The 17402-nt window shown below is 47.5% G+C and overlaps 1 non-coding gene across 1 annotated transcript; it reads right to left on the bottom strand.

Moving 5' to 3' along the window:
- Positions 1-17105: 17105 nt before the first annotated feature.
- trnas-aga (transfer RNA serine (anticodon AGA)) lies at positions 17106-17187 on the bottom strand. Its single transcript has one exon. It is a non-coding gene; the product is annotated as a tRNA-Ser (tRNA).
- Between the last annotated feature and the right edge of the window lie 215 nt (positions 17188-17402).

Raw genomic sequence — 17402 nt, 5'->3', positions numbered from 1 at the left:
ACAGTTGGTTCATAAATCAGTTCTTCTGCCAAGTCCATTCCTGTTTGAAAAGGGGTGTAGATCACATTTAAATCGACAATGCTAAATGTCAGTCCAGGCTGGCAGCCAAACTCCACTCCCTCACCACTGACTCCATCCCTGCCCCTGGTAACTGGCTGGTAACACACTGCTCACAGTCATGGTGCAATATTTCACCCCAAGATGAGCTTCCAACCACATTTCTCACCCCCACGCCCATTACCACAAAGACCACGTATAATTTCAACCTCAACAGCATCTCAGTTCATCTGTTGCTGAAACTCTCATGCATTCCTTTGTTACCTCTCGACTTAACTCCCCAAACACACTCCCGGCCGCCTTCTTAATTCTACTTCTTTGAAATCTTGAGATAATCCAAAAATCTGCTGCCCATGTGTTTACTCCCACCCATTTCAACACCTTCAAGTTTTGCCATCCTGTGTTCATTAACATACACATTTGCTGGGTGGCAAAGCACCAAGGTATTGAAATTCATATCCTTATTTTGAAATTTTGTCATCAAACCTCCTTCTTTTGATAGTGCCTCCAGCTGCAAAACCCTCTGAGATATATCTGAAGAAGGGTCACTGGACACAAAACAATAATGCTGCTCTCTCTCCACAGGCACTGCCAGATAAGCTGAGTTTTTCATGAATTTCTGTTTGTGTTACTACTTTCGAGCATCTACTGTTCTTTTGATTTTTCCGTCAAGATATTTGTTCTCCCTGACTTCCAACCTCCTGTGGATTTCTGGCTTTAACTTTCCCACCTTTTTCATGGTCTCAGTTTCCAAGGCCATAAACTCTTGAATTTACTCCCTAAACATCCCTGGTTTTCAAAGTCCCTTTGTTTGTTCAGGATATTCCTTGAAACCTACTTCATTGGCCAGTTTTGGGTCACTTGTCCTAATAAGTGCCTGGTATCAAATATTGTTTTGTGACAACCTTGTGTAATATGTCAGATCATTGGATTGAATCCAAAATGTGAAAACATTTAAATTTTTCTTTTGGAAAACATCACTAATCCTTCACGATCATTTGGTAACTCCTTACCTAATATTGTTGCAAGTGCGACTTCATTACATGGACTGCAATCGTCGAGAGAGGTCAAACATCAAATTCTCCAGAGGTAACTGAGGATTGGCAATAGTTACTGATACCTGTGGAGAGTGATCCAAAGTTCATGTATCAGGAAATGTTGAATGAATGACATGGTGCAGAACTTGTTGGTTAATATAAGCTCAGAACAGAAAAGAAAAGGACTGCATTAAGAATAATTCCTGACTACAAAACATACTGTGGGAAGACAAAGCTTCTGAAACCATAGGGTTCAATGAAAGAAATTTGGTGGAAAGCTCATCTGGACGTAATCTGATAGAGTAACAGAAGCATTAAACAGACAGGTACTCACACATTATTAGAGACAGAGGTAAGGCAGAAGTGAAACAGAGCAATATACTGAAATGGATTTAGATCCATACTAAAGGAGACACACCAGCCCTAAAGCTACAGAACATCTCACAGGTAACAGGCACAGCACTAAAACTCAACATTGTTGACGAATGGTCAAATATACTCCACCACGTCACTGTTGACAAATTGAGATTCTCCTGTTGCACCTGCAGCTGGAAAGATATCAGAAATACTGGAGTTAGAGAAAATTCTGTCAGCTGAGGAAATCCCGAAGGAACAGGTGGTCTCACTGTGCTACTGTTGCTGCAGTAGGATCCTCAGAGGAGATAGATTCATTCTTAAACCAGAAAGTTTCAGGACTGAGGGAGTTGTGAAGCGATGAACCACCTGGAGTTGGAGGGAGATTTTATGAATGCATCTAGCTCCTCTGAGGATCCTCCCCTCCTTCACAATGTATGACAATGTCTGTTCTGAGTATACCTGGTCATCCTCGGCCAGGAGGAGGGACGTCGTGAATTCCTGAAATAAAAGAGAGGTGTTGGAGCACCCCATAAGCCTGGCAACGTCTAGGGAGAGAGAAATAGTGCTAATGTTTAGAACCAGTTATTATACTTTTATCTCTGCACTGATAGTGATTGATTTTTGAAGCTTCTTTCACTGAGGCTCATTTGAGGACCTACATATAAAATATTAAATCAAACAAAAGGAATAATTTGTGTGTCTGATTTCCAACCGAGACTGACACTGTCCTTACTAAACTTCTTTTACAGAATATATTAAAACAAATCACAGACAGGAAACTTTAAACAATCATCAAATCAAAATTTGGCATGATCAATCGATTAATCAGAAACTGGACATTATTGGCCTTTTGAGTGTAAGTATTCGGGTCCCTGTCATTACCATTCACTGCAGGTAATTTTACCGTTATAACCTTCATGTTGATCTAAATCTGACATTTGTATCCTATGATCCATTTCTTTTCAGTTAATGTGAACCCCTTGTTTTGTCTACGTTGCCTCAACCAACAATAAACATTATAGTTCCGTCAAATCTCCCTTCAGCTTCAGTTAATCTCTGACATCATAAGCCTTTCCATTTTTAACCTTCCTGGCAAAGGAACAGGTCTGCTCCCTCTCAGCGACCCTACGTCCTTCCCAATGTGTGGGTGATCTCTGGTTTGCACAAACCCAGATGCCCTGTATTCCCATGTGTGATGTCATCATGCAGCAACAGTAGCACAGTGACATCGCCTGTTCCTTAGGTATTCCCTCAACTGAGAGATTTTTCTCTAACTCCAGTATTTCTGATATCTTTCCAGCTGCAGGTGGAACAGGAGAATCTCAAATTGTCAACAGTGACGTGGCAGAGTATTTTTGACCATTCGTCAACAAGATCTTGGACAAAATCGATAAGGAAGATCTGACGAAGAAGCTATGTGAAAGGGCTTCTATAGCCTGGCTGCAGTAATTGTTTGTAGATAGTTTGACTGAGTGGTCAAAATCACTACATTTAAGCTCTAGTCTTTATCGAGTCATGGGTATGAATCTTACCGGTAACCAAAATCATGAGTGATCTACCTCAGGCAGTCACATCGAAGGAGCTGGGCAACTTCAAGTTTGCAATGTTTACATTTCTTCTGGGTAACTGTGGCTGCTTGGGCCTCTGATACTCTCGGTGCTGTAAGTGGGAAAATGGGCAACAGCCTCCAAAAACAGCAAGAGCTCTGGCTTCACAATGGCCCTTCAGAACTCCCCTAACACCCTGCTTTAGCGGATTTTGCTTGGCTTGTTGATGCCAGTTTTTATGGCTCAACCGGTCAGCATTAGGTGGTAAACTGAAAAGTCGGGTGTTTGAGACCATCCGGGCACACAACTTTAGTTATTTTGGATCAAGCAATTTGAGTGACCACCGACCTGCATTTAACCCATGAAAAAGCTACAACAAGATTGGATTCAAAACACATCCATCAATGATTCTCTCTTCCCCAGCTCCACACAGAGTGAGACTGGGGCAAACAGAGGGTTTGACTTCGCTCTCCAATCCCCATTGCCAGATTTTATGGGCAGAGAGATCAAAAGATCGTACAAATGGTTTGAGTGCAGTCTCCTATAAACAGTCTCTGCAGGTGATCTAAAGTGTTAAACGGTGTGAGTAAAGTGTCAACAGCTGAATAACAGGTGAAGGGATGACCTGTGATCTGATTAAATGAGGCAGAGAGATAATTACAAAAACAAACTAAAAATAAGGTTGTGCTTGGCACAAACCAATTTCTGATGAAGGGTCTAGGCCCAAAACATCAGCTTTCCTGCTCCTAAGATGCTGCTGGGCCTGCTGTGTTCATCCAGCTGCACACCTTGGTATGGCTGGAATTATGTGATAGGTATAAGAATCACTTGCTGATAGTCTAACCAAAGTAATAAATAATCCAAAATTGTACTAACTAATCAAGAGAGAGATGTCATAACAATTTATCAAAGTGATGGTGTTGAAATAGGACAATAAGGAAGATTTTATAGATGCAGAACAGTACAGCAGGATCACATGTAGACATGAACTTAAGATCATGATTGAGGCTGTCTTCATGGGCATGGAATTTGGCTATCACTTTCTGCTGGGTGATTCTGCTTTGTCGTGTATCTCAAAGGTCACGTTGCATGTTTACCCGAAGATCGGAAGCTTAATGTACTTTACTGCTGAAGTGTTCCCCAACTGAGAGGGAACATTCTTGTCTGGCAATTGTTGCACAGAGTCCATTCATCCGTTATCATAGCGTCTGCATGGTCTCACTAATATACCATGCCTGGGGCATTCTTACCTGCACTGTGTGAGGTCGATAATGTTGGCCCAGTCACATAAGTATCTCCCTTTATGTGGTGGGTGGTGGCTGCACGTGTGATGCTAGTATCCATGTCAATGATCTGACATCTTTCAGAGGTGCCAGTGGCAGGGTTGTGTGGTGTTGTGGTCGACGTTGTCCTGAAGGTTGAGTAGCTGGCTGCGAACGACAGCCTGATTAAGGTTTGGAGCTTGTTTGAACAGAGAAGTGAAGGTGTATGGATGATCTTGGTGAGATGCTGGTCATCATCATTGACATGTTGAAGGCTGTGGAGAACATGGTGCAATGTCTCCGCTCTAGGGAATTACTTTATGATGAAGGGTACTCTATAGGTTGCATCCTGTGTCTGTCTTCTGAGGAGGCCATTGTGGGTTTTTGCTGTGGCACGTCGGAACTGATGAGCCTCTGTCCAAAAATAAGTCTCTGTCAGTGATCAAAAGGTGTTCGATGGTGTGAGTAAAATGTTAACAGCTGAATAGCAAGGGAAGTGATGACCTATGATCCAAGTAGAGGAGGGAGAGTGATAATTACAAGAAAATTTTAAAAAGATGGTGCTGGAGAGAAACAAAATGACTTTGTTTCTCCTGCAGAACATTAAAACCAATTTTGAGCACTTATTCCAGGATTTTAAATGAATATTTTAAAGTTATTGCCCTCATCTTTGAGCAGTCCACATGACTGCAAATTACACTGTCAGACGCTGGATAAATCTGGGAAATTGCTTCAATAAACCCATTCATTTCTGTTACAGATCGTAAGGAATTCTCATTTGGCTGAAGAGACACGATCAACACTTTGTCTGTTCTGCGTGCAGGGTCTCAGCGAAGATCTGAAGAGACTTTGTACAACTGTTTAAGAAACTGTCGCCAATTTTACTTCTTACATCAGCCAGTGCATCGAAGGCCTGCAAAGCAAGCAACTGATCGAATTGGGGGGAGCTGGTTACATTGAAAATACATTTAAACTCTCTCCCAAATGAGAAAGGCCTCAAATATTTATCACAGTTTCAAGCAAACTACAAAACACATATAGAATCGTGAATTGAGTTATTGATAATGTATAATCCATGTGTTAGGATTACAGAACGAAAGAACACGGCTGATGGTTCAAATCTGAAAGACCAAAAGTGAATGTGAGAGACACCCAGCAGGACAGAATCTAATCTATCAGCAGGGAATCTCTCCGCCCCCAGAGACTGGGGTCAGATTCTTTCGAGCAGCATAGACTGAGGAAGGGTCACCAGACCCAAAAAGGTTCACACTTTTTTTCTTCACAGATGCTGCCAGACCTGCTGAGCTTTTCTAGCAACTTCTGTTTTTGTTATACACTGAGAGACGGGGGACAGGGGAGGGTGGCGAGGATGTGAGTGTGATGTGTTCATTTATGAGGGAAACAGACAGAACAAACAAGATGAATCTTTCTGCTTGGTGGTGGAATCAGTATCGGGGAGGGTGGGGGGCTAGGACAGACACATTAGATGAGATGTTAGGATTTTTTTCACTCAGATGGTGGGAATCTGAAACTCACTGCCTGGAAATGTGGGAGAGCTGAAAACCATCATCACATTGCACTGGTCTTTAGCTGTAAAAAATAAGCGCTGAAAGAACTGTGGATGTTGTATATCAGAAACAAAAAAGATAATGTTGACAAAGTTCATAATAATAAAGTGTGTAGCTGGATGAACACAGCAGGCCAAGCAACATCTCAGGAGCACAAAAGCTGACGTTTCAGGCCTAGACCCTTCATCAGAGAGGGGGATGGGGTGAGGGTTCTGGAATAAACAGGGAGAGAGGGGGAGGCAGACCGAAGATGGAGAGAAAAGAAGATAGGTGGAGAAGAGGGTATAGCTGGGGAGATCAGGAGGGGATAGGTCAGTCCAGGGAAGACGGACAGATCAAGGAGGTGGGATGAGGTTAGTCGGTCGGAGGTGGAGGTGCGGCTTGGGGTCGGAGGAAGGGATGGGTGAGAGGAAGAACAGGTTAGGGAGGCAGAGACAGGCTGGGCTGGTTTTGGGATGCCGTGGGGGGAGGGGATGAGCTGAGCTGGTTGTGTGATGCAGTGGGGGGAGGGGACGAACTGGGCTGGTTTTGGGATGCGGTGGGGGAAGGGGAGATTTTGAAGCTGGTGAAGTCCACATTGATAGCATTGGGCTGCAGGGTTCGCAAGCGGAATATGAGTTGCTGTTCCTGCAACCTTTGGGTGGCATCATTGTGGCACTTCAGGAGGCCCATGATGGAGATGTCATCTAAAGAATGGGAGGGGCAGTTGAAATGGTTCACGACTGGGAGGTGCAGTTGTTGATTGTGAACTGAGCGGAGGTGTTCTGCAAAGTGGTCCTCAAGCCTCCGCTTGGTTTCCCCAATGTAGAGGAGGCCACACCGGGTACAATGGATACAGTATATCACATTGGCAGATGTGCAGGTGAACCTCTGCTTAATATGGAAAGTCATCTTGAGGCCTGGGATAGGCGTGAGGAAGGAGGTGTGGGGGCAAGTGTAGCACTTCCTGCGGTTGCAGTTGAAGGTGCCGGGTGTGGTGGGGTTGGAGGGCAGTGTGGAGCGAACAAGGGAGTCACGGAGAGAGTGGTTTCTCCGGAAAGCAGACAAGGGTGGGGATGGAAAAATGCCTTGGGTGGTGGGGTCAGATTGTAGATGGTGGAAGTGTCGGAGGATGATGCGTTGTATCCGGAGGATGGTGGGGTGATGTGTGAGAAGGAGGGGGATCGTCTTTGGGTGGTTTTGGCGGGGGCGGGGTGTGAGGGATGTGTTGCGGGAGAAGCGGTCAAGGGCGTTCTTGACCACTTTGGGGGGAAAGTTGCAGCCCTTGAAGAACTTGGACATCTGGGATATGCGGGAGTGGAATGCCTCATCCTGGGAGCAGAAGCAGTGGAGGCGGAGGAATTGGGAAGAGGGGATGGAATTTTTGCAGGAAGGTGGGTGGGAGGAGGTGTATTCTAGGTAGCTGTGGGAGTTGGTGGGCTTGAAATGGATATCAGTTACAAGGTGGTTGCCTGAGATGGATGCTGAGAAGTCCAGGAATGTGAGGGATGTTTTGGAGATGGCCCAGGTGAACAGGAGGTTGGGGCGGAAGGTGTTAGTGAAGTGGATGAACTGTTCGAGCATCTTTGGGGAGCAAGAGGTGGCGCTGATACAGTCATCAATGTAACGGAGGAAGAGGTGGGATTTGGGGCCGGTATAGGTGCGGAAGAGGGACTGTTCCACGGAACCTACAAAAAGGCAGGCATAGCTGGGGCCCATGCGGGTGCCCATGGCCACCCACGTTGTCTGTAGGAAGTGGGAGGAATCAAAAGAGAAGTTGTTGAGGGTGAGGATGAGTTCGGCTAGGCGGACGATGGTGTCGGTGGAGGGGGACTGGCCGGGCCTGTGGGACTGGAAGAAGCGGAGGGCCATGAGGCCATCTGCATGTGGAATACAGGTGTATAGGGACTGGACGTCCATAGTGAAAATGAAGTGTTGGGGGCCAGGGAATTGGAAGTTCTGGAGGAGGTGGAGGGCGTGGGTGGTGTCACGAACGGAGATGGGGAGTTCCTGGACCAAAGGGGAGAAAATGGAGTCCGGATCGGTGGAGATGAGTTCGGTGGGGCAGGAACAGGCTGAGACAATGGGTCGACCAGGGCAGGCAGGTTTGTGGATTTTGGGAAGGAGATAGAAACGGGCCTTCCAAAAATCCACACCCCAACCCCGCACTGGCCCGTTTCTATCTCCTTCTCAAAATCCACAAACCTGCCTGCCCTGGTCGACCCATTGTCTCAGCCTGTTCCTGCCCCACCGAACTCATCTCCACCTATCTGGACTCCATTTTCTCCCCTTTGGTCCAGGAACTCCCCACCTACATCCGTGACACCACCCGTGCCCTCCAACTCCTCCAGACCTTCCAATTCCCTGGCCCCCAACACCTCATTTTCACAATGGACGTCCAGTCCCTATACACCTGTATTCCACATGCAGATGGCCTCAAGGCCCTCCGCTTCTTCCTGTCCCGGAGGCTCGACCTGTCCCCCTCCACCGACACCCTCATCCACCCAGCCGAACTCGTCCTCACCCTCAACAACTTCTCTTCTGATTCCTCCCACTTCCTACAGACAAAGTGGGTGGCCATGGGCACCCGAATGGGCCCCAGCTATGCCTGCCTCTTTGTAGGTTACGTGGAACAGTCCTTCTTCTGCACCTACACAGGCCCCAAACCTCACCTCTTCCTCCGTTACATTGATGACTGTATCGGTTCCGCCTCTTGCTCCCCAGAGGAGCTTGAGCAGTTCATCCACTTCACCAACACCTTCCGCCCCAACCTCCAGTTCACCTGGGCCATCTCCAAAACATCCCTCACCTTCCTGGACCTCTCAGTCTCCATCTCAGGCAACCAGCTTGTAACTGATGTCCATTTCAAGCCCACCGACTCCCATGGCTACCTGGAATACACCTCCTCCCACCCACCTCCCGGCAAAAATTCCATGCCCTATTCCCAATTCCTCCGCCTCCGCTGCATCTGCTACCAGAATGAGGCATTCCACTCCCGAACACCCCAGATATCCAAGTTCTTCAAGGACCGCAACTTTACCACACAGTGGTCGAGAACGCCCTTGACCGCTTCTCCCGCATTTCCCGCAACACATCCCTCACACCCCGCACCCGCCACAACCGCCCAAAGAGGATCCTCCTCGTTCTCACACACCACCCCACCAGCCTCCGGATACAACGCATCATCCTCCGACACTTCCGCCATCTACAATCCGGCCCCACCACTCAAGACATTTTTCCATCCCCACCTTTGTCTGCTTTCCGGAGAGACCACTCTCTCCGTGACTCCCTTGTTCGCTCCACACTGCCCTCCAACCCCACCACACCCAGCACCTTCCCCTGCAACTGCAGGAAATGCTACACTTGCCCCCACACCTCCTCCCTCACCCCTATCCCTGGCCCCAAGATGACTTTCAATATTCAGCAGAGGTTCACCTGCACATCTGCCAATGTGGTATACTGTATCCATTGTACCCGGTGTGGCATCCTCTACATTGGGGAAACCAAGCGGAGGCTTGAGGACCGCTTTGCAGAACACCTCCGCTCTGTTCGTAGTAAACAACTGCACCTCCCAGTCGCGAACCATTTCTACTGCCCCTCCCATTCTTTAGATGACATCTCCATCATGGGCCTCCTGCAGTGCCACTATGATGCCACCCGAAGGAGGCAGGAACAGCAACTCATATTCCGCTTGCGAACCCTGCAGCCCAATGGTATCAATGTGGATTTCACCAGATTCAAAATCTCCCCTTCCCCCACCGCATCCCAAAACCAGCCCAGTTTGTCCCCTCCTCCCACTGCATCACACAACCAGCTCAGCTCATCCCCTCCACCCACTGCATCCCAAAACCAGCCCAGCCTGTCTCTGCCTCCCTAACCTGTTCTTCCTCTCACCCATCCCTTCCTCCCACCTCAAGCCGCACCTCCATTTCCTACCTACTGACCTCATACCACCTCCTTGTCTTCTCCATCTTCTCTGGACTGACCTCACCCCTCCCTACCTCCCCACCTATACTCTCCTCTCCACCTATCTTCTTTTCTCTCCATCTTCGGTCCGCCTCCCCCTCTCTCCCTGTTTATTCCACACCCTCACCCCAACCCCTCTCTGATGAAGGGTCCAGGCTCGAAACGTCAATTTTTGTGCTCCTAAGAAGCTCCTTGGCCTGCTGTGTTCATCCAGCTTCACACTTTATTATCTTGGATTCTCCAGCATCTGCAGTTCCCATTATCTCTGATACCATTGTTGACAAATTCTGCAGGTCTGGCAGTATCTGTGAACAGAAATCAGAGTTAACATTTTGTGTCAAGTTTCCCTTCCTTAGATCTATTCTCTCCGCAGATGGTGCCAGACAAACAGAGTTTTTTCAGCAATTTCGGTTGAATTGTGATGACATTTCGGACACATCTCTGGGAAAAGTGCTGGAAATGACACTTGAATAGTTATTTGACCAGCAATAAATCGATGGTCCAAAGGGCCTTTTTCTCTGCTGTGGACTCCGAAACTGGGAGATTCGTTCAGATCAGTGAGCAAGGACACGGAAAGGGGGAGGGGGACGGTGAACAGAGGGAATGAGCGGGTAAAGGGTGGGAGAATTTTGCCGACAAAAGCTTTCAAGCGAGGGGGAGTTGTGATGGAGAAGGAGAGACAAAAGAAGTGTCTGATATAACAAGGTGTGGAGCTGGGTAAACACAGCAGGCCGGGCGGCATTGGAGTATCAGGAAACTTGACGTTTCAGGTCTGGGCCCTTCTTCAGAAATGGGGGCGGGGGTGAGGGGTCTCTGAAATAAATGGGTGGACAGTGATAGCAGGTAGACAGTGGAGTGGATCGGGTGGGAAAGAAGATGGACAGGTCAATGAGGCGGGTATGAAGCTTGAAGAGGTGAGTGTAGGAAGTGAGTGGGGATGTGGGTTGTTCAGTGAGGAGGGAGAGGTGAATATGTTGGAGAGAAGATGGGCAAGTCAAGGGGCAGGGATGAGCGGGCGCTGATCTTGGGATGAGGTCAGGGTTGGGGAGATTTTGAAGCTTGTGAAGTCCACATTAATACCACAGGGCTGCAGGGTTCCCAGGCCGAATATGAGGTCCTGTTCCTCCAACCTTCGGGTGGCATCGTTGTGACACTGGAGGAGGCCCGGGATGGTCATGTCATCAAGGCAGCAGGAGGGGGAGTTGAAGTGGTTTATGACTGGGAGTTGTTGTTTGTCACAAACTGAGTGTAGGTGCTCTCTGTGATCTCTGAGCCTGCGTTTGGTCTCCCTGATGTAGAGGAAGCCACATTGGGGACAGTGGGTTCAAAAGACCTCATCAGCAGATGTACAGGTGAACATCTGTTTAGTGTGGAAGGTTTTCTTGGGGCCTGGGATGGAAGTGAGGAGGGAGGTGTAGGGGCAGGTGTAGCACTTCCTGCGGTTGCAGGGAAAGGTGCCAGGGCTGGTGGGGCTCGTGGGAAGTGTGGAGTGGAAGAGGGAGCCATGGAGAGCGCGGTCCCTCCAGAAAGCAGATCAGGGTGGGAAGGGAAAAATGTCTTTGGTGGTGGGGTCAGATTGCGGGTAGTGAAAGTGGTGGAGAATGATCTATTGGATCCGGAGATTGATGGGGTGATACGTGAGGACAAGGGGGATTCTCTATTTGTTTTTATTGTGGGGAGGGAGTGTAAGGGCTGAGGTGTGGGAAACGCAAGAGATGGGGTCAAGGGTATTTTCAACCACTGTTGCGGGGGGTGTTGTGTGTGTGTGTGTGTGTGTGTGTGTGTGTGTGTGTGTGTGTGTGTGTGTGTGTGTGTGTGTGTGTGTGTGTGTGTGTGTGTGTGTGTGTGTGTGGCCATTGCCGTCCTTGAAAAACAAGGACACCTCAGATGTCCGGGAGTAGAACACCTCATTTTGGGAGCAGAGAGGTCTAGGAAGGACAGACAGGTATCAGAAATGGCCCAGGTGAACGTCAGGTTGGGGTGGAAGGTGTTGGTAAGGTAGATGAAATGTTCAAGCTCCTCTTTGGAGAATGGAGCAGCATTGATACAGTCAGTGATGTAACAGAGGAAGAGATAGGGGGATAGGGCCAGTGTAGCTGTGGGATAGGGACTGTTCCACATTTCCCACAAAGTGGCAGGTACAGCTTGTGCCACTGTGGCCACCCCTTTCATCTGTAGGAAGTGAGAGGAGTTGAAGGAGAAGTTGTTCAGATGAAGAACGAGTTCAGTTTGGTGGATATTGGTGAAGGGGGACTGGTCTGTCTTGTGGGACAGGAAGAAGCAGAGGGCTTTTTTTAGGAGAATGCAAGTATACAGGTATTGGACATTCATGATGAAGATGAGGTGTTGACGGCCAAGGATTCGAATGTTTTGGAGGAGGTGGAGGGATTGGGTGGTGTCCCGGATGTAGGTGGGGAGCACCTGGACCAGGGGGGAGGAAAGAGAGTCGAGATAAGTGGGGATACTATCGGTGGGGCAGGAGCAGGGATGATGGGTCGATCAGGGCAGTCGGGTTTATGGATTTTGGAAAGGGATGAGAAGCGGGCGGTGTGGGGTTGGGCAGCGATGAGGAAGGAGGCTGCTAGTGATGAGGTTATGGGTGTTCTGGGAGATGCTGTTTTGGTGGTCGTGGGTGGGGTTATGATCATGGGGACAGTAGGAGGAGGTGTCAAAAGATGACACATGGCTGATATATAAGTTATCCATGTAGGAGAAAAATACGTAGAATACTTGCACACACAGCAACAAATGTCCCCGAGAATATCAGAGTCAATGTGTGAGCCTCTTCAAGAAGGGCGAGGTGCCTGACTGTCTGCCACTGAGAAAGGGCGCGGGAGTGTCTACAAGTCAGGTCGCAAGGATTAGTGTCATGTAAGCTGGTTGGCTTTCAGGGTTTGCATCACTCAGGCGGGGGTACAATTCCCAGTCAGGAAATGATGATTTATATCTCTTCCTGTTAACTGTCGGAATGAAGTAAATTCCTGGTTATGCACAGAACACGCACTCTGAATCTACCAGAATCAGTCCAATGAGAGCTTGCCTTCACATTGAAGGATAATGGCAGCAGTTTGATGGGAATTTGACCACAACAAACTCCCCTCCAATTTTCTCACCATTCTGAGTTTGAACTATGCCGCTGTTCCTTCAGCGTCGTTGCTTCTAAATCCTGGAACTCCCTTCCTCATAACATCAAAGCTGTACCTACGTGCCAAGGAGTTTGAGTGTTCAATAAAGTAACTCATCACCTCCATCTGTGGGGGAATTCGGGATGGGCAATAAATCCAATCCCATTGAATGAAGTCCTATCCCAGGCTTCCGGGTTCAAGCTGCAGCTTCTAACTGAGCACCTACAAACGGTCAGGAACATGTTCAGAAGCAAAGTGTGGGAGTGAAGCAAAAGTGAAAAGCAACAATGTCTGTGACGGAGGCAGGGGCATGAGGCAGGAAGTGAGTGTGGAACTGTTGGTGCAAGGATCAATGTTGGCTCCAATGGTCCAGGCTTTACATTTGCTCAGGAACCAAAATGAACCTGTTCGTCTTGTTAGGTTCCCTCAGTGTGTGTTAACGTTGTTCATGGGCCCCAGGAGGATGAGCCCATGCTCCTTATCCAGTTAGCTGAAACTGGTGAAATTTGTCAGTTTTAAACCAAAGGGTCCAGGCCCAAAACGTCAGCTTTTGTGCTCCTGAGATGCTCTTTGGCCTGCTGTGTTCATCCAGCTCCACACTTTGTTATCTCGGATTCTCCAGCATCTGCAGTTCCCATTAACTCAGGAGAAAATTGTCTCTTTCCATGTATTTTCACAGGAGTGGTGTTAGATCAAAATTCTCACTGAGTAACACTGATACAGGAAAGTTCCCCAAGTTACTGTGATTGCGTGGTTACGGAAATGGCCCTATGGGTGGGTAAAAAATCAGTGTGTAGTAAACAGGCGATCTTGAGTTAAAATCCCAGCGGTGCCTGAGCTTTACATTGAAGATTCCTTGTTTCAACTTCTCTGAAATGCCATATTGTTGATCTAAACAGCAAAGTTACTTGCCCCCTTTATTCATTCACAGACTGAGGGTGCGACTGGCTCGGCCAACATCTATTGCCCGTTGCTAATTACCCACCATGTTTGCTGTGGGCCTGGAGTCAGATGTAGGCGCGATCAGGTAAGGATCAAAGATGCCTGAACGACATGAAGGAACAGCATGGGTTTTGGTCCCCTGATGATGGATTTATGGCCATCATTGCATTCTAAATTACAGATATTTATTGAATTGAAATCCCATTATCTTCTGGGGGTGATATTTGAACATTGGTCTCCAGAATGTTACCTTGCTTTCTAAATAAACAGACCAGCAACAATACCACTCGACCATTACTTGTCCTGTCGGTGCAGAGAACTGAGCATGGTTCCTATGTTTGAATGCAGACAGTTATCATTTGGTGCTGGCACTCCTGTCGCCTGTTTTCTCCCTATCAGGGAATGGTTTCCTGCTGACAATTAATTCATCCTGAGGTTTGGTAGGAATAACAAGGTGAGACAGAATAAACTGCAGCCTTACTGTGGAATATTGTGATAATGGGGCAGACACCAGGAACTGATCACCCTCATTCTCTGCTGTCACCATTCATTCATTTTACACCAACAGTAAAAACATCACAGTCATTATATAATTGTGGCATTTTGTTTCTTTTCTGGTGGATTAGGAATTCTATTTAGAAGGCTAAACACTCATCATCTTTTGAGGAAATAAATGTCTCCTTGGCTCAGTCCTTAGTAACAGAAACACTATTTGGAGAATGTGAGCCCAGTTCCAGGCTTTACAATCGGGGTGGGAAAGCCTCTCAGCAGCTCCAGTCTCAAACACTGTCCAGTCTTCAGACTTTTCAAAGGGCAGCAATGGGAAATGAGGGATATCGATATAGAATCCCTACAGTGTGGAAACAGGCTCTTTGGCCAAACAAGTCCACACTGAACTTCAAAGCATCCCACCTCCCCATAACCCACCTAATCTACACCTTCCTAAACACTCTGGGCAATTTATCACGGCCAATCCACCTACCCTGCACATCTGTGACTGGGAGGAAACCCATGCAGACACGGGGAGATGACACAAATTCCACACAGACAGCCGCCCAAGGCTGGAATTGAACCCTGGTCCGTGGTTCTGTGCGGTAGTAGTACTAAACACTGTGCCACTTTGCTGCCCCCAATATGGATAATTAGCAGCAGTGTCAAATGGAGAAATGGTCCTTTTAGTGTCTACCTCAATATGCAACTCTATTTGCCTCTGGGTATTCACCTCCATCCAAGGTAGGGACACTATCACTGCCTGAGTGGCCCAAGTGACTGAGAGGGAGGGGAAGATCAAACGGGCACTGCCCTCCCCAGCACTGTTTGCAGGCAAAAAAACAATGGTTTAATGAGAGAGACAATGGGAACTGCAGATGCTGGAGAATCCAAGATCATAAAGTGTGAAGCTGGATGAACACAGCAGGACAAGCAGCATCTCAGGAGCACAAAAGCTGACGTTTCGGGCCTAGACCCTTCATCAGAAGGGTCTTGGCTCGAAGTTTCACTTAACGCTCAAGGTACGGATTGAGAAGCGAGGGGTTTGCAGATGGCTGGGTGAAAAGACACCAGGATTGCATCTTCCTGTCTCCCAGATACAGATTCGGGGAACATGCACAGTGCCACAACTGATCAGAGAGGGCTACACCACTGAAAAAGACCCTTCGACCCATCGGGTCTGACCGGTTGAACTCGAGACCTTGACTGTTCTTGGAACAAAACCAAAATTGCTGGAAAAGTTCAGTAGGTCTGGCAGGATTTGTGAAGAAAAATCAGGGTTAACACAGTGGGTCGGGGGACCCTTTCTCAGAACTGACTGTTCTAGTCTTATTTCCAGGCACATGGCTCGCAACCTCACCATAGTTAGCCCTGCAAGTGAATATCTTAAAGCTCTTTAACTTTTATGAAGGTTTGTGCTTGTGCTGCAATGACAGGCAGTGAGTTGCCTTCTCCCACCTTTGGCAGTCTGATTGAAAAGCCTTGTTCCTTGTCTCAAGCAAACTGAAGGAAGTTAACAGCCCTTGCATTCAATACCAGACTTCTCCCATAGTCAGCAGGATCAGAAGCAACATAGGGATGCCCCACAAGACATTGGCCCACGACCTTAACCAATCAGCCATGACTGCTAGGAGAGATATGATGCCGTTTATCTTTTCAGGTCACTTTCCATGGCCAGTTGAGCTGTGGCAGAATGAATTATTGCTGGGTTTGTTTGAATCCAATCACTTCGCAGATTTTTAAAGTGTTATACTTGGTATATGGTGATTCTGGTTGTTTCATCCCAATAGATAAAATAAACTTTCATTCGCAAGCAAAATATCAATTGCAGGAAAAAGGCTCAGCAGATCTGGGAGCATCTGTGGGCAGATAATTTGAGTCAATGTTTTAGAGCTTCTTCAGAACTCTGTTTTCTCCTTTCTGTGGTGCAGTTTCTGCTTTTGTTTCAGATTCCAAGCATTCCCAGCTCTTTATGGCAGCGAGAAAAGCAACAGTGAAATACCTTTGAAGTCACTCACCAGACAAGATTTCCATTTGGGCAACATTTTCCTGACTACCTTAAAACCCGTAACTGTACAGTCTAAAGGGAACTGGTAGAGTGAGAATACCACTTGTTCCTTCCTCGGTGGCCTCAAACCGACAGCTTCACATTTCACAGTTGAAAGTGACAGCCAGTTGATTAGATTAGATTCCCTACAGTGTGGAAACAGGCCCTTGGGCCCAACAAGTCCACACTGCCCCTTGAAGCATACCAACCAGACCCATCCCCCTGTAACCCACACACCCATGAACACTATGGGCAATTTAACATGGCCAATCCGCCCAGCCTGCACATCTTTGGAGTGTGGGATGAAACTAGAATGGCTGGAGGAAACCCACACAGACAGTCGTCAGAGGCTGGAATCGAATCTGGTTCCCTGGTGCAGTGAGGCTGCAGTGCTAACCACTGAGCCACCGTGCCGGATGGCAGCACAGAAAATTGCGAGCTCTTAAAGCAGGTTTGGAGTGAATTCAAACTCCCAACTGCCCTCAGTTGAAATGATAATTGTCTGTATCAGCTGTACTTTTCCAAAACTGAAGGCATTTCATGAAAAACAGCAGTTATGCAGAATAAACAGACGGAACACTGCAGAAACTCAACATGCCTAGCTGTACTGGTGGGAAGTGAAACAGAGCTGACGCTTTCGGGAAAACGGGATTCTTGTTCAGAACATGTCTTTCCTGAATGGAAACACATTGCCTGACCTGAGAAAATGTGAGCTTGTTTTGAGAGGAACGTAGTTGGCAGGATTTGAACCTGCGCGGGGATACCCCAATGGATTTCTAATCCATCGCCTTAACCACTCGGCCACAACTACAGGCCACTGACTGACTTTTAGTATTTCTTTTGACATGTATCTAACAGGAAAGGCAAGGATTCAATTCGTGATGTCTGTGCCACGACCCTAATATTTACTGTCACCCTGTACTTGATCAGAACAGTGTCGGCTGTTGTGGGATTGAATTGAACTAAACACGTTGATGAACGATAGAGTGGATGGAAAGGATCCATTTCCATGAGCGGAGAGATTAA

Source organism: Stegostoma tigrinum, chromosome 7, assembly GCF_030684315.1.
Source record: "Stegostoma tigrinum isolate sSteTig4 chromosome 7, sSteTig4.hap1, whole genome shotgun sequence".
Lineage (NCBI taxonomy): Eukaryota > Metazoa > Chordata > Chondrichthyes > Orectolobiformes > Stegostomatidae > Stegostoma > Stegostoma tigrinum.
Note: the sequence above shows the minus strand (reverse complement) of the source record. Positions and strands in the feature narration are given on the sequence as shown.